The sequence below is a fragment of the Sceloporus occidentalis genome, unplaced genomic scaffold, assembly GCF_023333645.1.
Source record: "Sceloporus occidentalis isolate IW3139 unplaced genomic scaffold, rSceOcc1.0.p SCAF_6, whole genome shotgun sequence".
NCBI lineage: Eukaryota > Metazoa > Chordata > Lepidosauria > Squamata > Phrynosomatidae > Sceloporus > Sceloporus occidentalis.
Window position 1 is genome coordinate 41,428,386 of NW_028316986.1, and position 23,970 is coordinate 41,452,355.

A 23,970-nucleotide genomic window follows, 5' to 3' on the forward strand; every position below is an offset into this window, starting at 1 on the left:
AATGATAATAGAAACTTTGGCCCATTACAGATGGGCCTAAAAGCGCGTGCTCTGCGTGTGCTAGGGTTACAAAGGGGCGCCCTTTCCGGATGCCCCCAACCCTAGGATGCGCGGAGTGCGCACAAAATGGCGGTGGCCGTTCCACACGGCCACCGCCATTACTACGTCATGACTGCACCGCCTCTAAACGGGGCGGCGCGGTTGTGACGTAGTGGGGCCGCGCGAGGGCGCATAGTGTGCCCTTTCTGCGGCCCCGGAAGGAGCTCAGTTTCGGAAATCTTTGGTGCAGCTTCTGGCCTCTTAGGACACATTCAGCATTTAAACAGCATACTTCCAAAGTGACCCAAAGCAGCTTTATTTTGGCCTGTCTGTTCAGGCCCTTTTTTTGTCAGCCCTCCTGCATTGTTTTTTAATTGCCTCCTTTGATGCAAGTGCAACTGTTAAAAGTGCATAGGAGTGCACCAGGAAAAAAACTGAACAATTATAGTGTTACCATATCATTTTAATATTATGAACAATCCTTTTCTTCTTCAGTCTGGCTTTACTTCACAAACGAAGATTCAGGAAGGACTCATCCCATGCTTTCTACAAGCACGTTGATGACTAAAAAGGCCAATCAGAGATAAACAAGTCCGGTTGCAGAAGGCACAGCAGAAAGTTTCCTTGGGTGATGTTTCCGGGTTGTGGTTCTTTCTGCGTTGTCGTTTCTCTTTGAGACTCGTTTGGCGTGAGCTTTCAAAAAAGGCTGCAGCATCGTGGATAGTGCGTCTCCATGCCTTCCGATGCGAGGCCAGGGCAGACCATTGTTGGTGATCAATTTGGCGAGCCTGAGATGTTGTTTCAGGGAGTCCTTGTATCTCTTCTTTGGGGCGCCCCTCAGCAGACGAACCTCTGGTTTAAAGGGTGAGGCCAGTTCTGCGCATGCTGAGCTCCACCAGAAAAACTCATTGCACAGGCTCGAAGGATACATGTTCTTCAGTATACTGTTATTAAATAGCTGCCACTATAACTGCTTTCTCAACATGGAAGCAGTTCAGTCATAAAGATAATCTTCAAGGGAGAAAAAGAAAAGTTTGCTGTGATACATCCCCCTCTCCCCCCACGTACCAGTAACAGGAAGAGTTCAGCTCTGATTTTAAAGTCCAGACAAGCCTTGACCAAATTCTTGTATTTTGATTCAGCTTGCTCTTTTCAACCTGCACAAACACGAATCTTTATTCTAAACAATATAAAAAGGAGGAAGGAAGAGGGTGCAAAGAAGAAGAAATATAGCAGCACCTTTATGGCAAATTGGTTTTTATTTTCGCATTACCTTTTGTGGATATAAACTTTGGATGTAATATTGAGTGGTTTTAAGGGGCAGTTGTGGCAGTGGGATATGATGTAATAGGATCCAGAAAGATGAGAGTCCCTGACTGGCAGAGGTGCTCTAGGTTTTTAGAGAGAGATCTTCCCCACTGTCCTACCTGAAAATGCCAGAGACTGAAACTGAAACCTTCTGCAGGTAATTCATGTTCTGAAGCCAGTATGGAGAAGTGGTTTGAGCACTGGACTATGATTCTGGAAAATAGGATTTGAATTACCACTCAGGCATGAAACCTACTGGGTGACCCAGGGCAAGTCACAGTCTCTAGCTTCAGAAAATGGCAATGGCAAACTGCCTCTGAGGAAACTTGCCAAGAAAACCTTGAAAACAATGAAGGCACCTAACAATAACTATTGAACAATTGCCTTTCTCCACTGTGTTGTTACACTGGATGCCTATCAGGAAGTATTTTCACAGCCTTCTTTCTCCTGTCCTCTTCATCGTTGCTTAGTAGCAAAGAAAGAGCTTATTCTTTTGGGTCTATTAATCCCTTCCCAGTTGACTGTTTCTGGTGCACTAAGTGCTTAGCAATTACGTACTGATTTTCTGCACGGAATTATGATTTCCCAAGAATGCATGTACATAATAATATCTCACTTTGTGTTCTTTCTCCTTCCTACTGTTCCTTCAGAGGGTATGCGAAGATTAATTACTTCTTTGTCCACAGTAGACATATTAGAATTTCAGGCAGCAGACCAAAACATTTCCCCTCCACCTCCTTGAAGCTACACTTGCAAAGTCAAAAGGCTTTAAAAGAATTAAAATTATTCTCAATATTTGATTTTCAGGTCAGAAGTATGAATGGCCCTTCAATACTGCAAAGTTAGAGGTAAAACATGTTTCTACTCCATGTTATATTTACTTATTTTCTTGGCATTTTAATATTAGTATATAAGGAGCGAAAACCAGCATGGTGCAGTATTTTGAGCACTGAACTATGACTCTGGGAATCAGGATTCAATTCCCTGCTCTGTCATGGAAATCCCCTAGGTGACATTGGAGTTTATCACACAGGAGGAATTTCTCTTAATTTCAAATGAAAAGAAAGTGGGGGCCAGAATGCATTCACGTGAATTTGCTAGTTCAGCGAATTTACGTGAATTTGAATTGCGTTCGAACTGACTTCCCATTGCCTGAAAATAGCTTGCCATTGCCCGAAATTGCATGTGGTAGTCTATCACACAATAACATGAAACCCCATGATTGCATTCGGACTGACTTCCCATTGTCCGAAATTGCATGTGGTAGTCTATCACACAATAACGTTAAACCCCATAATTGCGTTCGGATTGCCATTGGATTATACTTCCAATTTCCCTTGTCTGATAAACTACATTGGGTGAGTCACACACCTTCAGCCCCAGAAACCCTGTGATATCTTAGCATCACCATGAGCTGGAAATAACTTGAAGGCACACAACAGTAACATATAAGAAGTACATGTACAATTCCAGGCATAGTTCAATATGCTGGTTATGAATTATAATAAAGTGCTGTTTGAAATTGTGCCTCCCTTTTGATAAAGTTCCATCCATCTTGAACTCCCTTATCTTTTAGTATTCCTGACCATGGGGTTTAGAAATCCTGGGGATGATCCCATGGTCAGGAATACTAAAAGATAAGGGAGTTCAAGACGGATGGGACTTTATCAAAAGGGAGATACTGAAGGCACAATTTCAAACAGTTCCAGTGAGGAAGAAAAATGGGAGGTGTCTCAAAAAACCAGGATGGATGACTAAGGAACTTTCAACTGAGCTAACTTTTAAACAGAGCATGTATAAGAAATGGAAAAATGGGGAAATCACCAAAGAAGAATTCAAACAAATAGCAAGCACATGTAGGGGTAAAGTCAGAAAAGCTAAAGCGCAGAATGAACTCAGGCTTGCTAGAGAGGTTAAAAACAATAAAAAGGTCTTTTTGGATATGTCCGCAGCAAAAGGAAGAAGAAGGTAATGGTAGGGCCACTGCGTGGAGAACTTGGCAAAATGCTAACAGAAGACAGAGAAAAGGCAGAATTACTCAACACCTTCTTTGCCTCAGTCTTCTCAGAAAAGGAAAAGAGTGCTCAACCTGAGGATAATGGAGCAGAAGACAGAATAGGGGAATTTCAGCACAGAATAAGTAGAGATAGTAGAGGAATACCTTGTTAATCTAAATGAATTTAAGTCTCCAGGACCAGATGAACTACATCCAAGGGTATTATAAGAGCTGGCAAATGTAATATCGGAGCCATTGGCAATAATCTTTGAGAACTCCTGGAGAATAGGAGAAGTCCCAGCAGACTGGAGGAGGGCAAACATTGTCCCCATCTTCAAAAAGGGAAAAAAAGAGGATCCCAACAATTATCGTCCAGTTACTCTGACATCTATACTGGGAAAGATTCTAGAGCAGATCATTAAACAGAGAGTCTGTGAACATCTAGAAAGCAATGCCATAATTACAAAAGGTCAACATGGGTTTCAGAGAAACAAGTCATGCCAGACAAACCTGTTCTCTTTTTCTGATAAAATTACCAGCTTGGTAGATGAAGGGAATGCTGTGGATATAGTATATCTTGATTTCAGTAAGGCCTCCCATGACATTCTTGCAAACAAGCTTGTAAAATGTGGGCTAGACAAGGCAACAGTTACATGGATTTGTAATTGGTTGACTGACTGAACCCAAAGGGTGCTCAACAATGGCTCCTTTTCATCCTGGAGAGAAGTGACCAGTGGGGTCCCACAGGGCTCTGTCCTGGGTCCAGTGCTATTCAACATCTTTATCAATGACTTGGAGGACAAAATTGGGGGAATACTTATCAAATTTGCAGATGACACCAAACTAGGGGGAGTAGCTAATACCCCAGAGGACAGGATCAAAATTCAAGATGACCTGAATAGACTAGAAAGCTGGGCCAAAGTGAACAAAATGAAATTTAACATGGAGAAATGTAAGGTACTGCACTTAGAGCGTAAAAATGAAATGCACAGATATAGGATGGGCGACACCTGGCTGAATGAAACTACATGTGAAAGGGATCTGGGAGTCCAAGTAGAGCACAAGTTGAACATGAGTCAACGTGAGACACAGCAGCTAAAAAGGCCAATGCAATTTTAGGCTGGATCAATAAAAGTATAGTGTCTAGATCAAGAGAAGTACTAGTGCCACTATATTCTGCTCTGGTCAGGCCCCACCTGGAATATTGTGTCCAGTTCTGGGCACCACAATTTTAAAAGGATGTGGGGAAACTGGAGCATGTCCAAAGGAGAGTGACTAAAATGGTGAAGGGTCTGGAAGCCATGCCCTACAAGGAATGACTTAGGGAGCTGGGAATGTTTAGCATGGAGAAGCAAAGGTTAAGAGGTGATATGATAGCCCTGTTTAAATATTTGAAGGGATGTCATATTGAGGAGGGAGCAAGTTTGTTTTCTGCTGCTCCAGAGACTAGGACCCAGAACAACGGATGCAAGCTACAGGAAAAGAGATTCCACCTCAACATTAGGAAGAACTTCCTGACAGTAAGAGCTGTCTGACAGTGGAACACACTTCCTCAGAGTGTAGGGGAATCTCCCTCCTTGGAGGTCTTTAAACAGAGGCTGGATGGCCATCTGTCGGGGATGCTTTGATTTGGATTCCCTGCATGGCAGGGGGTTGGACTGGATGGCCCTTGCGGTCTCTTCCAACTCTATTATTCTATGATTCTATGAATTATGATGCCTGCATCTAATAATAATAATAATAATAATCCCGCCCCTCTGTGCAACACAACTGGGGCAGTTTACAGGATTAAAACATACATTCCCATATCCCACAATCCCAACCCACCCCCAAAATACAATTAAACAACTTACAATTTAAAACATAATTTAAAATAATAAGCAAACAGATAAACAATAATAACAGCAGAATTAGGGGTAAACAAATTAGGCTTTTTTGGTGTCCGGGTATCTATTCAGATATCTATGTTATCTGAAGGATCATATTTTCCCATATGAAAGTCCCTTGTGCCCTGAGAACTTGAGAAGCTCTTCTTTCTATTTCACCGCCTGCACAGATAATTTGTAACACAAGGTATGACCTTTCTTGGTAGCTGCTCCCAAGCTTTGAAACTCTCTCCCTAGAGAGGCTAACCTGGCACCCTTTGTGGTGTTACTCTGGAGACAGGCACCCCCCAATAGGCCTTTAAGAACTAACTGCTGATGGGGAAAGGGCTTTTAATAAAGTGCTGTATTGCCCTTATTTGTTGCTGCAGCTGTTTTTAATGGGTGTGTTTTTAAATTGCTTTTAATTCTAGTTCTAGTTTAATTACATACTTTAATGTTTTAATTATATGGAATTTCACCTGTACTTCCTTAAACCTTGTATGCCTCCAAGTGTCCCAGATCTGGGGAAAAGGTGGGATGTAAATACAAGAACACCAACAATACTTGATGCCTGTAGTGCTCATCAAAATGGCTCAGAGAAAAAAAACTGCACATTCAAAAATGCTCTCTGAGGGGGAAGAGATGGTGGATGGAAAAAGAAAAAAAGAATGGGACTTGGAAAAGTATTGTTTTTTAAACTACAATTCCCAACTAATCATGTTGGCAGTGGGCTTCTTAGAGTTGTCTTTCTCCCAACTAATACTGTATTTCCAAGTTCTAAAAGTGTGCCTATAGACTAGGGGTAGGATTTATGCAGAACTCCAGATGTTATTGGACTGCAACTCCCAGCATTCTTCACAAATGGCTAAGGTGGCTTGGGCAGAACTACTTCTAGAGAGCCACATAATTCTTACTGAAAAGAAAAAGGCAGATATTAGAGGATAGTGGGGTAAGAAGGAACCTCTCCAGCACACCCCCTGGCCAAGCAGGGGAGATATTGGATAGCTCATTGATCAAGGCTATGGTTGTTGTTGTTGTGTCTTCAAGTTGTTTCCAACTTGGCGACCCTATCTGTTTTGCCGCCTGGTGCGGCGCTTCCAAAAGGGGGAGGAGCCGGTGGGAGCGGCTTCCTCTAAAGGCCGGCCCGCCAGCCCCCAGGGAAACGCCGGCGCCAGCCCCCACACCACCAGGAAACCAGCGCTCAAGTGCCCAGAGCAGAGGAGGACTCTGTTTTGCCGCCTGGTGCGGTGCTTCCAAAAGGGGGAGGAGCCGGTGGGAGCGGCTTCCTCTAAAGGCCGGCCTGCCGGCCCCCAGGGAAACGCCAGCGCCAGCCCCCATACCATCAGGAACGAGCGCTCAGCGTGAGGCGGACTGTGTGCTGTGGGGCGGGGAGGGGTCTGCTGTTTTCTTTTGTTTTGCGGGTCAATAAGCAGCTGGGAATGATTGTTGTATCTTTCCCTTTCTATCATTGCTGCATCATGGGGAGAGAAGGAGGGCACAGATGGGGGATATGTCTTGGTTGGGGAGGTGGGGGATAAACATCTAGATAAGCGCGGGGCTCCTATTGAGGTAGTGTGGGGCAGGGGAAGGTATGGCGGTAGGAGTGTGGATTGGCGTTACAGGGGAAGGCGAGATCGATGTTTAATATCTATCTCTCCTTCCAATCCCTCTCCTAACCAAAAGGACCTGAGGGTCATTCCAACCATACCACAAACCTGTGCAATGCCAGGTCCATTAAGAACAAGTCCCACATTGTCCATGATATGCTGGAGGATAACAACTGTGACCTGGCTTGCATTACTGAGACCTGGCTTGGGCCTGAAGGGGAAGCTGTGTGGGTTCAGGCCCTGCCAGCCGGGTACTCAGTGAAGGACCAGACCAGGTTAGGTGGGCGGGGGGGGGGGGGGTGTCGCTTTGATCCATAAGAACACCTTGTCTCTCTCCAGGAACCATGTTCGCCAAACTTCCTACATCGAGTGTATTTACTTGACCCTGAAGGCCAGGGACAGTCTAGGGATTCTGTTGGTGTACCAGCCACCTCGTGCACTAACAGACTCCCTTAACGAGCTGACACAGTTGGTCTCGGAGCTGATGCTGGAGACACCCAGGCTACTTGTCCTGGGTGACTTCAACATCCCCTTCGTGGCCAACCATGTTCCATCTGGTGCGGCTCGGGAATTCATGGATACCATGACTTCCATGGGCCTGTCTCAACTGGTCTCGGGTCCGACGCATTCTGCGGGTAATACACTCGATATGGTCTTTTGTACGGACATGGAAAATCCGTGGGTGGAAATATCTAAAATTTCCCCCTTGTCATGGACGGATCATTTCCTGGTGGAGGCAAAGATCAAGGCTTCTACCCAGATCCCTCCCGGGGGTGGCGAACCTATTCGAATGGTCCACCCTCGAAGGCTGATGGAACCCAAAAGGTTCCAGGAAGCCCTAGAGGGGCATATGGTTGGAAATGACGGCGACTCTGTTGATGCCCTGACTGGTATCTGGGATACCGGTCTTTCTAGGGCTATACACAGTATCGCTCCCAAGCGCCCTCTCAGGCCTGCTTCCAAACGAAAGCCTTGGTATACAGAAGATCTCCGGGCGAGGAAGTGGGTCCTACGACGGCTAGAGCATCGCTGGCGGAAACAGCTACGCTTAGCCGACAAGGCTCTCCTAAACCACCTTTTGGAGGACTATGGAGAGGCGATACGGGCAGCTAAGAATTCGTTCTATGGTGCTCGTATCGCGTCCGCGGAGTCGCGTCCAGCAGAGTTGTTCAGGGTGGTGAGGGAGCTAACTCAGCTCCCTCCTGCCCCGAACCAGATCCTTGAATCTTCGAAGGCCTGCTGTGACCAATTTAACAACTTCTTCGCGGATAAAACGTCTCGGATAAGCGAAGGTCTTGAAGCCAGCATTAGAGCAGAACCTAGAGCAGAGGTATCCAGAGCTTCCGTGGACTCAGTTATACTGGATCAGTTTGAGTCTGTTAGTACCGAGGATGTGGACAGGCTCCTTCGAAGTGTTAGGAAGACGACTTGCTCTCTCGATCCCTGTCCCTCATGGCTAGCGGCACAGGGGGGGGCGGTTGTGACTTCACTGTTACACCGGATTATTAATACATCCTTGAGGAATGGGCAATTTCCATCTAAATTGAAATTGGCCATAGTAAAACCTTTGTTAAAAAAGCCCTCCCTTGACCCCCTGTTGCATAACAATTATTGGCCAGTTTCGCTACTGCCATTTTTGGGGAAGGTGATCGAGAGGGCGGTTGCTCTCCAGCTTCAATCGATCCTGGATGAAGCGGATTATCTAGACCCATTTCAAACTGGCTTTCGGGCGGGTTACGGGGTTGAGACTGCTATGGTCGCCTTGGTCGATGATCTCCGTCTGGGCATGGACAGGGGTAGCGTGTCCCTGTTAGTGCTCTTGGACATCTCAGCGGCTTTCGATACCATAGACCATGGTATCCTTCTGGAGCGCCTGGCGGAGGTGGGAATTGGGGGCACTGCGCTCCAGTGGTTCCGATCCTACCTCTCTGGGAGGTTCCAGATGGTGCAGCTGGGGGACGCGTGCTCCGATAAGAGGGCCCTTACATCTGGGGTCCCTCAAGGAGCCAATTTGTCCCCCTTGCTATTTAACATTTACATGAAACCGCTGGGAGAGATCATCCGGAGACATGGGGCGCAGGGTTAACAGTACGCTGATGACACCCAAATAGTCTTCTCTATGTCTCTGACTGATGCAGTGACTGGGGATGGCATCTCTCCTCTTGTGGCCTGTCTGGAGTCGGTAATGGGCTGGATGAGGGAAAACAGACTCAGCCTGAATCCAGAGAAAACGGAAGTACTTGTGATAGGTTCTCCTGGCCCGGGGACGGCGGTAATTCCACCCGTCCTGAACGGGGTCACGCTCCCCGTGAAGGACTCGGTACGCAGTCTGGGGGTGCTCCTTGACTCGTCGCTCCACCTTACATCTCAAGTGGATGCGACAGTCAGGAGCACCTGTTATCAGCTTCGGCAGATACGCCAGCTGCGTCCCTACCTGGGCCGGAGGGACCTTGAAACTGTTGTACATGCTCTGGTAACCTCTCGCTTGGATTTCTGCAACGCGCTCTACATGGGGCAACCCTTGTACCATACCCGGAAGCTACAATTAGTGCAGAATATGGCAGCTCGACTGGTCACTAATACATCTAGGGCCAGTCATATAACTCCAGTGCTTAAAGACCTGCACTGGCTGCCTATTCGCTTCCGGGCGCAATACAAGGTGTTGGTCGTTACCTACAAAGCCCTAAATGGCTTGGGCCCAGGGTATCTGATGGACCGCCTCTCCCCATATAATCCGCCCCGCACCCTCAGATCATCAGGGCAGCAACTCTTAAGAGTTCCAGAGGCCAGGTTAGTTTCTACCTCCAGGAGGGCCTTTACGATCTCGGCCCCCAGCCTCTGGAACTCGCTGCCCACGGAGCTCCGCGCAGCCACCTCCCTACCCCAATTTAAGAAGGGGTTGAAAACCTATCTATTCAAACAAGCCTACCCCTGAATACTTCCCCCCAGAATGTGTACCCACTCCCCCCCCCCTTCCCTCTGCCAGCATCAGGCCAGCATGAGGTTGTAATGTTTTTAACTTGTTTAGATTTCTATTGTGATCCGGGTTTCTTTATATTGCACTTGTTTGTAAGTATCTTTGTATTGTTAACTTTGTTGTACACCGCCCTGATTTGAAGAAGGGCGGTATAAAAATAAAACTTTTATTTATTATTATTATTTATCATGGGGTTTTCTTGGCAAGTTTCTTCAGCGGGGGTTTGCCATTGCCATCCTCAGAGGCTGAGAGAGTGTGACTAACTCAAGGTCAGCCAGTGGGTTTCCATGGCCAAGTCAAGATTCAAACTTTTGTCTCTAGATTCCTAGTCCAATGCTCAAACCAATACACCAAACTTGTTCTCTAATGCCATGGTTACATTAATGGATGTCAATAAAATAAATTCAGCCTCAATCCCTACTGTTTTTTTAAACTATCTGCTCCTTGTTACCTCTTCTTTATCTCTGTTCATTCTCATTCCCAAAGGGAAGAGAAAGCAAAACACTCTTTCCCTTCTTCTCCCTCCCAACTATTTGAAAAATTCAACTGCCCTGCAAAGGGTAGTACTACATGGAGTTCTTTAGTGCTTTCCATAGAAATTAATACCTCAGATCTAACTGCAACATAATCTCCAGGGAAACTTTAGGAAATTTACCACTCAGTGATTGGTGCAGGTTACATGGCTTCAGAAAAGATTACTGTGGAATGTGCATGAGCAGTGGTGAAGGAGCTCTATCCTATTGATGGGAAGAAGAAAAATAGAAAACAGAAGAGGATGATTGGCATAAAATATGCAGGAAAAGGGCATGACTGACTGGCTGGAACTTTGAAAAGGAACACACTACAGTTGGCTTTCCATGTTTGTGGCTTTTACTTTTGTGGTTTTTATTATTTGTGGTTTGGATTAACAAATTCTCTCTAGAAATCTTTAGGTCATCCAGGGCAACTCTGCTGGAGGTTGACCATATAGCTGTGCTGGAGAACCTAGAAGTTCCTAGAGAAAACACTTCTCTAGGCATTTGTATGTCCTCCAGCATGATTCCGTGATCAGCCTCTGGCAGATGTTGACCATAGAATTGCACTGGAGAACCTGGAGATTCCTAGACAGATGTTCTCTTAGTTAAAAAGAATAGTATTTTTTTATTTGCAGTTTTTCCACATTCATGGAGGTCCTTCACCCCTAACACCAGCAAATGTGGAGTGATCACTGTATACAGTGCGCCCGCACCATACGCGGGGCACGCCATACGTGGACTTGAGCGTATGCGCTCAAGCCGCAGCGCGCGCGCGGGGCGGAAGGGGCAGTGCATCCCATTCAATTGAATGGGCGTGCACGCCCGTTGCACCCCGCGTGCGCCCGCGCCACCGCGCATGAGCCCCATTGTTTCCAATGGGGCTCGAGCATAGGCGGAATTCGCCTTACACGGAGGGATCCGGAACAGATCCCCCGTGTAAGGCGAGGACGGACTGTACTTCACTGCATGTTTTACTTGTGTCTCTGTTCTGCATCCTGCTACTGAAAATAATTTCTGTTGTCAAAATTCTTGCTTCCCTCATTACACTAAAAGCATAATGATTGGGTCTCTAAAAATTATTTCTACTTAGAATAAGAAACCTTTTTCCTGATTTCCAGTTTCAAGGACACTAATTAAAAAGCACAGTTCACTTTGTGTATCTGATATATGATATATGAAGTGAACTGTGCCTTTTAATTGCATGAACTGTTTAATATTCACAATTATTTCACATACACTAAGTATATGCATGAAGTGAATTGTGTGTTTTACATGAAGTGAATTGTGCTACATGACATGAACTGTGCCTTTTAGTTAGTGTCCTTGAAACTGAAAATCAGGAAAGAGGAAGGAAATGTTTTGTAACTATGACTTACTGCAGAGACAGTAAAATGGAACACAGCATAAGAAGATTCAGAAAGCATATATGCTGCAGAACAAATATATGTTAAATATTTTAAGTTGTTTCTCTCTTATATGCAAAAATGGCAAGTTAATTCAGAATGCCCTAACTGAGCTGCTAAAATGCATTTTATGATTCTATGAACTGACACATTATATTAGAATGATCATATCAACGGTAAGAATAATGTCCAGAATTCTATATCAGCTACTCTATGATTCTGTGGTCCAAAACACTACAGAAATATTCCACTTTGAGGCCACTTTAACTGCCTTGGGTCAGTGCTAGGGGATCCTGGGAATTATAGTCTATTATGGCACTGGAGCTCTGACATGAAGGCTAAGTGTCTCACAAAACTACAGTCCCCAGAATTCCCTAGAATTGAGCCAATGTAGTTCAAGCAGTCTCAAACTGGATTATTTCTGCAGTGTGTTTTGGATCTATGATTCTATAATTTGAAGGTGTGCATGCATGCATGCATGCACATACACACACAACCACACTTACTTCATATTAACAATGCTACATAGTCATAATGTTGACACTATTGCTATAATAATAACTCCCCATCACTATCCTACTTTACCAGGCATCAGCTTCATAGATGGAGACCCATTTTACTGGTGATCAAAGCATAGCTGAATTATTTTCCATCAGGTCTTTAAATCTTAGAAAGGTTGGTTTTGGTGAGTTGGGCCAGGAGAACATAAGTAGCTGATATCCAGCCACTATCTTTATTTATTAAAAGAAAAGCAACCATTCTAAGCTTTTCAGTAATCTTTTTTCCCTGCAAGTCTGCATTTTTTCCTCTCTCTATTAGCCTCAGCTGTTTGTCTTTCATGGATTACCTAATTCAAATTCAAGGTAATCCCTCAATGTTTGTAATTAATCTCTGCATACTGGTTACATTCGTCTAACTTTTTTTCTTCCTTACAGGTTTACAGTATAGTAACTTTACATCTGACACCAAAGCTCTGTAACATTTTTCTATAAATCTACAACAGTATGAAGCTCTTACCTGGAGATTTTCAATGAAAGAACCTCTCTAACTGTAATCTACCTGAGAGTTCCATTAAAGCCGCTGCTGTCTGGGGTCAAAGATCAGGAATATTTCTCTGTTATGTTTAGCAAAGTTTTGAGAAAGACTTGGAGAAAATGGCATAGCACTGTGGGAAAAGTGTTTCTGAAATGGCCAAATAGGAAAATCGAATGAAACAACTGTCTAATCCTAATACATTAAAGTAACAAAATAAAAAATAAGGAAAGATATTAGAAATAGGGCAAGCATAAGGGAAGATAATATGTAGTTGACTATTTAAGGGCCCTTATGTCAAGCAACTTCCATGCTTTTAAACAGGGGTGGGCAACTACCGTGATCCTGACTGCATCCCCTCTTTTATTCCAAACATGATTTTGACAACCATCTCCACATGACAGAGGGATGAGCTGTTTTAGGCCAAGGAGAGGCCTTTATTTAATGAATAATAAATCATAAATTGGCAGCCCAGAATGGGCCAAAAATACAGTAATGCCATTTGCAGTTATTTTTTTAATTCCCATTGTTAAAGGAAAGGCTGGGGGCCCCAGGGTCTCAAAATTGTATTGGAGGACACATGTTCCCCATCATGAGCTGCACCTCCAAAGACAGCTGGGAGATGCTATAACAGATATGGACAATTCTGCCTCATCAGATGTTGTTGGACTACAACTCCCATTATCTTTTACTACTGGCCATCAAGGAGCCCATGGCCCTGAACCTCCAAGACCAGGGTAGAGCAGTTGAGAACAGGGAGTCTTGGAGGTATCTCATTCACAGGGATGCCATGAGTTGAAATCCACTCAAAAGCAGTTAACAACAAATACTGGCTAGGATTGATGCGAGTTGCAGTCCAGCAATACCTGTTAATAGAAGCAAGATGAAAGGTATAGAATAAGTGTACTCATCTTTAGTGGCTGGCTTATGAGAATTTGTGACAATCATTCAATGGCTCCCTTCCTGGAGCAGCAGTGCCAGGGAAGAGGACTTTTTCCTGTTCCAAAAGATGACAGTAAAATTAATACCTATAGATGTAATAAATAACTATAAAGTAAACACCACAGGAGTATACCATGCTATTAAACAGGCATGTTGACCTGCTAGCTGTAGTACAGAGAGAGATCTTGTATTCTCAAAGGTACTGATTCTGTTAGCTCTAGTTAGCAGTTCTTATTGCCTAGAAAAAGGCAAATACTCCCTCTTGTTCAGTAAATACCCAATGTCCAAACAAGAGTTAGAGGATTAAAATAAGAACAAGTTTTTATTGTTGATTTGCAAAACAACAAGACCGGGTCAGAGTGTGTGTCACCCATGGCCTAGCAAAGAAATGACAGCCTCCCAACTTCTTTTATATCCATGGGCAGAACCACTGTACTTCACCGGCTTAGTCCCCATGGCAGCATCCCCCCTTATTCTTCACGTTACTATCTATCTATCAATCTATCTATATCCATCTATCCATCCCTCTATCTGTCTGTCTGCCTGTCTGTCTATCTGTCTGTTTACCTATCTATCGCTATCTATCTATCTATCTATCTATCTATCTATCTATCTATCTGGCAGCATACACCCTGAATGCTATCTATCTATCTATCTATCTATCTATCTATCTATCTGGCAGCATACACCCTGAATGCTATCTATCTATCTATCTATCTATCTATCTATCTATCTATCTATCCATCTATCTCTCTATCTGACAGAATACACCCTGAAGGCTATCTATCTATCTATCTCTCTCTCTCTCTCTCTCTCTCTATCTATCTATCTATCTATCTATCCATCTATCTCTCTATCTATCTATCTATCTGACAGAATACACCCTGAAGGCTTGACTGAAGGTGGATTCTGACAGTCTGCCTCCCCAAGCTTTATCTCCCCCCCCCCCCCTTGGCTTGTCAGGATAAGCCAAATGAAACTCTTTAACCAACTTGTCAGCATTTACATCTTTTACATTCACCCATTCAGCCATGTCGACAGGGAAATGTTTCCATTGCACCAAATACTCTAACTGCCCCCGCATCATTCTAGAGTCCAAAACTTTTACAATTTCAAAGTGTTCTTCTCCCCCAATCAGCAAAGGCAATGGTTCCATCTTCTCTCCGTCTTCATTACTCCTCGGAATCGCTGGTTTCAGCAAACTGAAATGGAAAACATTGTGTAAATGTCTATACATTTTGGGAAGGTCTAACTCGGCCGTCACTTCTGTGATCAGCCTCTTGACCTCAAAAGGACCCACAAATTTAGGTCCCAATTTTTTGCAAGGTAGTCGGCACTTCAAGTTTTTTGTAGACAGGAACACTTTGTCCCCCACTTTAATATCCCAACTTGGTTTTCGATGTTGGTCTGCGAACCTTTTGTAGTCTAACTTAGCTTGCTTGAGAGCATCCTCAATCTTTCCCCAATTGTCTCTTAATAGTTGGCTCCAATTCCCCACCGATACTGGATCCTCTGGAGCTGGGGCTAGTTGGGGAATTACCCTTGGCTCGTAGCCATACACAGCCTGAAATGGCGACACTCCCGTACTGGAATGTACCGCCATGTTAAATGCCACCTCCGCGTGAGGCAACAAATCCATCCAATTGTCCTGGAGGTGGTTTACATAGCATCTTAAATATCGTTCCACGCACTGGTTAGTGCGTTCCACCTGACCATCTGTGGCTGGGTGAAAAGCTGTGCTCAGCGCTAACTGCACCCCCAATTTGTCCTGTAAGCACCTCCAGAATTGAGAAATGAAGGTCCCCCCCCTATCGGAGACTATCTTATCGGGCAAACAATGTAGACGGTACACATTTTCTATAAACAAGTCTGCCAACCGTGGCGCACTGGGCACCCCCTTACACCCCACATAATGCACTTGCTTGGAGAATAAGTCCGCAATCACCCAAATGGTGTCTCTGCCCTTGCTGTCGGGTAAGTCTGTGATGAAATCCATACCTATGTGTTGCCAGGGTCGATTGGGAGTTTCCAACGGCCTCAACAACCCACTAGGCTTCCCTGTGTTGGGCTTAGCTCTGGCGCAAACCACACAGCTTTGTACATAGTTCTCCACTTCCTTTCGCACACCTGGCCACCAATATTTGCTTCGTAGCGTGTGCCAAGTTTTCACAAACCCCCAATGACCCGCCGCTTTAACATCATGGCAGGCTGCCATCACCTTAGCCCTTAAATCCTCCGGCACATATATTTTATTGCCCTTCCCCCACAGTCCATGTTCCGCTTGTTGTAATTCACTCCTCAAACTATTAAATCCTTGGTCCCCCTCGTAGGCGTGGCTGATCTCTAGTAGCAGCGGGTCTAAGCCTGAGGGTGCCCGCTCTTGTTCCTTTTTTGTCTGGGTTCGTGTGGTCACTCCTAGCCCCAGTTGTTGTGTGGTGAACAGCGCCTGTTTGTCCAACTCCTTCTTCTCCCCAGGTCCGTGCATCCGTGAAAGGCCATCAGCCAACCCATTCTCCCTCCCTGGGATGAACTTTATGATGAAATTGAATTTAAAAAATTCTTTAGCCCATCGACGCTGTTTTGGGCTTAACTGCCTAAGAGTCTGCAGTGCCTCTAAGTTCCTGTGATCCGTCCATACTTCGAAGGGGTGGGCAGCCCCCTCCAGAAATTGCCTCCAAGTTTCTAAAGCCCACTTAATAGCATACGATTCCTTTTCCCAGCATGGCCAATTTAATTGCGTCGAATCAAACTTCTTGGACGAGTAGGCACAAGGTCTGAGCTGACCCCCCTCATCCCGTTGCAACAACACTGCCCCCACTGCCGCATCAGAGGCGTCCACCTGCACTACGAACGGCAGTTCGGGGTCGGGGTGCTTAAGTATTGGCTCTGAGCTAAACAACTGCTTCAAAGTCTCAAACGCCTTGGTGCACTCCTGGGTCCAATGAATCTTGGTAGAGGGCTTGGGTTTTTCCGTCCCAGGGGAACTCTGCCCTCGCCTCTTTCTCCCTTCCCCGGTGGAGGTTTTTAACAGATTAGTAATAGGCAGAGCCACTTGAGCAAAATCAGGGATAAATTGTCTATAGAAGTTTGCAAACCCCAGGAACCTCTGCACCTGCTTGCGCGTTTTGGGCTCAGGCCAATTCAGAACATCCTTGACCTTATGTGGGTCCATGTGCAGACCCTGGGTAGAGACCCTGTAGCCCAGGAAATCAAGTTTATCTGTGTGGAAGTGGCATTTGGACAGTTTCACATACAGTTTGTGGTCCAGCAGCCTCTTCAACACTTTTCTGACAAGCTGCACATGGCTATTCAGGTCCTGAGAATATATCAAAATGTCATCTAGGTACACTAACACTCCTTCAAAAAGTAGATCATGCAGGACTTCGTGTATCAGCTTCATGAAGCACAAAGGTCCTCCCGAAAGTCCAAAAGGAAGAACCAAATATTCAAACGCCCCCAAAGGACAGTGGAATGCTGTTTTGTACTCATCTCCTTCCTTGATTCTTACTCTAAAGTAAGCATCCCGCAAATCCAATTTAGTGAACACTTTCCCTGTGGATAGCCAGCTCAGCATATCCTTCATCAGGGGAAGTGGATACTTACTGCAGGTGCTTATTGGCATTCAGGTTTTTATAGTCCGTTACTAGTCTCAGAGTTCCATCCTTCTTTTCCCTGAAAAATACTGGAGCCCCAAAAGGCGAGCTGGAAGGGCGAATAAACCCCCTGGCCAGGTTTTTCTCAATAAATTCCTTGAGTGTGCTCATTTCCCGGGGTGTCATGGGATACATCTTTGGTTTGGGTGGGGCAACCCCTGGGTTCAATTCTATCGCGCAGTCGGTGTCTCTGTGGGGGGGCAGCGCATCGCATTCCTTTTCTTCAAAAACCTCCCTCAGATCTCGGTATACCTCCGGGAATCCTAATGGAGGTTGGAGCCCTGTTTCTGCGCTCATGGCGCAGGGCTCCCTCATTTTTACTGTCAAGGCTTGGTTAATCTCGGCGGACGAGTGTCCTTTCAGCCGCAGATGCTGCTCGCATCCTGGGTCATTAAAAGTCAGCAGCTTATTCTTCCAGTTAATATCAGGGTTATGAAGCGCCAGCCAATCTATGCCTAGCACCAAGTCCCAGCCCTGGGTCGCTCCGATTACAAACTGTATGGGTTCCTGGTGTCCAGCAATTTTCAAAGTTAAGAGTTCTGTCTGTGTCCTGCTGGGCACCCCCCCCCCCCATCATGGAGCCATCCATCTGCATGAAAGGGATCTCCTCAGGCAGAGGCTCTTGTTTAATTTCCCAAGCCTGCACTATTTTTGGACTCATTAAGCACCTAGTGCAGCCCGAGTCCAGGGCTGCCAGCAAAGTTCCCATAGTTCCTTTGCGCTTGTGCCCAAGTTTTACCTCCAAGAAATAAATGGGCACTCCCCCACTCACCCCGTTTGGGACGCTCCTGTCCTGGTCTGCATCCTTCGGGTGCGCCTCCAAGCGCGAAGTTCCAGTCCCCGGGTGGGTGGCTTGCCCCGCATTCTCTCTCCTCGCTCCTCCTCCGGAGCTCAGCGGCGCCTTGCGAGTTGCTTTGTCGCCAGCCTTTTCTGGGCACTTTGCGATGAGATGCCCCTTCATTCCACAAGCCAAGCAGAGCCCCAGCCTCATCCTACGCTGTCTCTCCGTCTCCCTCATAGATTTTTGATGGGTCTGGGCGCCTCCTCCGGATGGTTTAACCAGGGCCTTACCCTGTTGGAGAGCAGCCCGCTGCTTGGCCAATCGCACCCTCTCCTTGGTGGTTTCAGCCTCCCCGGCCCACCGCATCCACTCCTGCAGCCCCGCTGGGTTGCCTCGCATCATCACCCACTCTAGCAGTTCGGAGTTGAGTCTGTCCTGAAACTGACGCACCAGCATGGGCTCTGGGAAATCTGGGATCTGTGCGGCCACGCTTCTAAATTCCAACACATACTCGGCCACTGACCGCTTGCCTTGCTGCAGAATCATGAATTTAGTTTTGGCATGGTCTACTCGGAAGGGGTCTTCAAATCGTGCCCTCAACGCCGTCATGAAGGCCGCCAGGTTCTGAAGTTCCGGTGCCCTGCAGTCGTACAGCTGCACCAGCCACTGGGCCGCCTGGCCTTCCAGCCTGCCAGCCATGCAGCGCACCTTTTCGCCTTCGTCTGGGAAGTAATCTCCTCGGGTTCTCATATGCCCTGCCACCTGGGCCAGGAAGAATGGGAGCTGCTCGGGATCCCCATTAAATTTGGCTTCCAGTTTGCTCGCCAGGAGCTCCCTCAACGCCTCGGCTTCCCCTCTCCCCCTTCTCGGGACCGCGCTCAGTCTGCCTTGACACGAGGGGGGTCGCGAGGTAGTCTCTGCCTCCCCATCGCTCGCCTCCTCCAAACCCTCGCCGAGCGACTCCGTCTCCGGTTTGGGAGTGGAGTAAGTCTCCCTTTTCTCCAACTCTCTGGTCGTCAGTTGAGACATCAGGGATTTTAGTTCCCTCAAATCTGCCTTAAGGCCAGCCACCTCATCTGCCAGGTTCTCCTACCTTGGCGCCCTCAGCATGGCCTCTCCCACGGCTTGGTCCCAAGCCGTTACTCTGCCTGCTCTGCGGCGTTTCTTCTCGTCCTCCGGGAGTGGGAACCACAGATCCTCCGGCATCCCGACTCCCTCGCCCCTTTGTTTGGGCTTGGCTCCCCACTGCTCACCGGCCTCTAGAGATTTCTCCCAATCTGAGATCTCTCCTGAAGCAGCTGGCATCCTTTCCAGTGGCGGGGATTCCTTGGACGTCATGAAGATAGGTGTTTCGACAAACTGTGAGACTTCGGAAATACTCTGACCCAAAAATCCACAACAACCTTCAGATAGTACAGCAAAGTTTATTGGAGGACTTGGGATTAACTATTCTTGCCACGTCTTTGTCGAAACTGAGGGTCCCCAATAGAGTCAGAACTTTAAAATCCCCCAAACCCTCCCCTTTGAGTCGATACCCTACTCTCCTGCCTTTGATGTAGCATTCCTCCCTTTGATCTGTAGGAAGGAAGGAGGGGGGGGGTTTGAGCATTTGGTTCTTGTCTCTTCTACCAACTAGAGATCTAAAGCTGTATACAGGTTGGGTTTCAGATTCTCAACAACCCCTCATAAACTGCCCGACTGCCAGGCCCTATGTGAGCATGCTCTACGTGACCATCCGGCTTAGTCCCCATGGCGGCATCCCCCTTTATTCTTCACGTTACTATCTATCTATCAATCTATCTATATCCATCTATCCATCCCTCTATCTGTCTGTCTGCCTGTCTGTCTATCTGTCTGTTTACCTATCTATCGCTATCTATCTATCTATCTATCTATCTATCTATCTATCTGGCAGCATACACCCTGAATGCTATCTATCTATCTGGCAACATACACCTTGAATGCTATCTATCTATCTATCTATCTATCTATCTATCTATCTATCTATCCATCTATCTCTCTATCTATCTATCTGACAGAATACACCCTGAAGGCTATCTATCTATCTATCTATCTATCTATCTATCCATCTATCTCTCTATCTATCTATCTGACAGAATACACCCTGAAGGCTTGACTGAAGGTGGATTCTGACAGTTCATTCCTATATTTAGGGTCTGACATACATTTTATATATATAATATCAAATAAGTATGGCAAAAAAGCAGAAATCAATACCTCATACATAGACAGGAATATCCCAATCAGCTGTCTCTCACAGACCTAGAACATATGGAGTATTCTGTTTCTAATACTTGATACCTCATTCAGCCCATTCATACTACCTTTTAACCCGGTTCAGGAGTCGAAATTTGCATGTGAAGTTCATATTGGGCCCGATTCTGTCACAATCCAGGTCGAGGCTTGCACAAGGAAATGCCCCTTACCCCGGGGTATCCAGAATCGGGCTAAAATCCGTCTTTTCTCAAAAGACCCGGGTTCCGTGAAATATGAACTTGCCCTCGATCATGATCGGGGCAAATTCAGGGAGGGATTAGGGTCAGAGGGTGGGCAGAGGTCAGAGCATTCCCTCCCCTCATCTGAGGGGAGGGGGAGGAAGAGGAGGAGGAGGAGGAGGAGGAGGAGGAGGAGGAGGAGGAGGAAAGAGCCGAAGGACTGGAGGCTGAGAGGAGGCAAAAGGGGAAATCAGGGTGACTTTTGGGCTGCAAAGGGCTGTAAGAGGGAGGGGGGGAGTGGAGAAAGTGATGGAGGAGGAGGAAGAGGAGGAAGGAGCCGTGGGAAGAAGGGAGCCATGGAGGGCATTCTCTAATGGAGCAGGAGGAGGAGGATGAAGGAGCCAGGGCAGCTTGGGAGGGGAGGGTTGGAAGGAAAGAGGAGGAGGAGGATTGCCAAGGGAAATTGGGCTGCCGGGCTAAGCCAGGGGATGTAGGAAAATCCAGCTGCAGCAGAAGGAGCCTCTTTTATTTCTGACAATTTATGCACATGATTTTTTGGGTGACATGTCTGTGTGCTTGCTTGTGCTTTATTTCCTCTTGCCTCTGGATTATTATTATTATTATTATTATTATTATTATTAGTGTATGAGGATGCTACAGCCAGAATGCCTGCGCTGCATTTTCCTTTTATTCCCAATTGATTCCATGGGTCAGTTGGAACTGACAGGTCACTCTCTCTCTGGGGCTCCTGGAAAAAGTCACAGATTGTTGGAGTGCAATTCTCAAGTTGTATGGTGGTATAACAGTTTGGGGCATCACATTTCTTTCAGTAACTAGAGGCAAGGGACTAAACAATTAGGTAAATTTCAGGAGACACTTCTGTACTTACACTTCTATTAAAGGTGTAGGATCTTTGTTTCTCCCTCCTGTATATTTTGGCTTGATGTGTGTGGGTGACAGTTGTCTGTAATGACTTGTCTACAAGGAAAGGGGCTGGTAGTCTCAGGAAGCAACCTGGATCTTAGAGGAAGTAACTTTGTGTGTTGCTAATACAATTTACAGTTTGTTTACTGGACTTTGTATGCAAAATGGCCTGCCTGCTTGGATATCTCTCCATACCATCTTACATGAGAACAACAGCAGAAGCCACGGCGGCAGCAGTATCTTGACAAAATCCAAGCCTGTAGCTAACATGGTCATGCTTTTATTTTCTCCTGTATGATTTTTAACACCTTAGCCTGATGAAGAAGCCAGTGGCACTTTGAAAGTTTGCAATATGTATTTTACATATTCTGGTTGGCCTAATAAAGGTATCAGGTTTTTTTGTGGATTTTGGATGTTATTGTACTTTGCTATATGGTCAACACAGCTACCCCTGGCTATGTCATCTCCAAAGATATTTTTTCTCTTCACTCTCATTAACCTCATCATGGCCTATAAAAATATTACACTCTTACCTCGGGATACGAATGCGCCGGGATACGAAATTTTCGGGTTACGAAAAAAAAAAAATATTTCCGGGTTACGAAGGTTATTCCGGGTTACGAATAACCTTTTGGTGCTTTTCGGCGCTATTTCGCACCAAATCGCGGCTTCTCTCCATTAGCGCCTATGGCTTTCTCGGCTTACGAAGACTTCCGGGTTACGAAAATGGCGGCGGAACGGATTAATTTCGTAACCCGAGGTAAGAATGTACTTTGTTCTATTAACTCATCTTAAAGTTGCTGTTTGTGTGTTGTTGAGTTCTTTCTTTCTTTCTTTCTTTCTTTCTTTCTTTGTCAATTCATGATTTTAGCCAGAAACATTCTAATTTCCCCCCTCAGTATTTCCAACACAGTTTTCTTTGAATTAATAACACAGAGTAACATCCCAGTCCCACAAGTAACTCCTCCTGTGACTCTCCATTGTTTGAATCTTGTGATTACTTGAAGGACAAGGTTGAGATACTTGGGCTGCTTTTGTTTTCTCTTACTCCTGCTGGTATGATAGATTTTAAAGTTTGGAAGACACTTTGACCCCCACAGCTGGGATAAAAAATTAAGAAAACAGTAAGGCCTGTTACAAACTGCCAAAATAAAGCTGCTTCGGGTCTCTTTGGAGGTATGCTATTTAAATGATGCATGGGTCCTAAGAGTCCGGAGGTCGCTCCAAAGCCACACTCCATTCCTAAGCACTCGAGTGCAGCTTTGGTGCAGCTTCCAGATTCTTAGGATGCATGCATCATTTAAACAGCATACCTCCAAAGAGACCCGAAGCAGCTTTATTTTGGCAGTCTGTAACAGGCCTATGTTGTCTTTTCCTCTTTTGAAGTGGGGAAGGTGGCCACTCTGCAGAGGAAACTGGAAAAATATTAGGATTATTAAGTGAGTACAATGTGCTGTAGGCCTAAATACTCTAAAGGCACTCAATTGCATCAGATATTCAAACCTAAGTAGGGTCAGCTTTGATTAGTACTTTGATAATGTAGAGAGACCTTGTGGCATCTTTGAGACTAACTGAAAGAAAGAAGTTGGCAGCATGAGCATTCATAGACAAGTCTACTTCCTTAGATGCATTTGGAGATGATGATGAGGAGGCGGAGGAGAGACCTTGTGGCATCTTTACTTTGATAGGAGACCATAAATGAACACCTGGTGTTCTAGGCTACATTTCAGAGGGGGGAACGGCAAAACCACCTCTGAATATTCCTTGCCTAAGAAACTCTATGAAATTCATGGGGTCATGAAGAATAATAAGGAAAGAGAAGAACAGATATTGGAATATGTATAATAGATAGGATAAATTGACTGTATGGATATATGCATGTTATATCTAGCACCTCTGAGATTAACTGAAAGAAGTTGGCTGCATGAGGTGTTGTAGACTTAAGTCTACTTTCTCATATGCATCTGAGGAAGCAGACTGAAGAAAGCTCATGTCTGCCAACTTCTTCCTTACAGTTAGTCTCAAAGGGGTTACAAGCAGTTGGTTGGTTTGCTCTTGCTCGGTCCTCGCTCTCGGAGTCATTGAGAGAGAGAGAGAGAGAGAGAGAGTTTTTTCTCCAGCCCTCTCTCTGATTGGCTGAAAACTGTTACACTCCAGCAGTCTGGAGCTGAAAGGGCCAAAGTCATGGAAAAGGCACTGAATTAGAGCCAGGCGCGAAAATCACACGAAAAGCTCTGAAAAGTCCCCGTTTTCGCGTGAAAGTCGCAAAATTGGCAACACTGGACAAGATCTCTCTACAATACATCATCAATATCATTATTATTAGTATTATATCCAAATGCGTCTGAGGAAGTAGAGATGAAGTCTACCAAAGCTCATGCTGCCAACTTCTTTCTTTCAGCTGGTCTCAATGGGGCTACAAGATCTCTCTCTAAAGAGTTTCAATATTATTATTACAGTATTATTATTATT

At 45.6% G+C, this 23,970-nt stretch overlaps 1 long non-coding RNA gene across 2 annotated transcripts; it reads right to left on the bottom strand.

The window, feature by feature from the left end:
- Nucleotides 1-495: 495 nt before the first annotated feature.
- On the bottom strand, nt 496-21,999 carry LOC149310656 (uncharacterized). 2 transcript variants are annotated; one of them, XR_016281693.1, is made up of 4 exons: nt 21,464-21,999; nt 12,728-13,739; nt 10,399-10,529; nt 496-1,196 (listed from the first exon to the last, which is right to left on the bottom strand). It is a non-coding gene; the product is annotated as an uncharacterized LOC149310656 (long non-coding RNA). The 2 variants fall into 2 exon arrangements; XR_016281694.1 differs by having other exon boundaries at nt 496-1,219.
- Nucleotides 22,000-23,970: the final 1,971 nt, after the last annotated feature.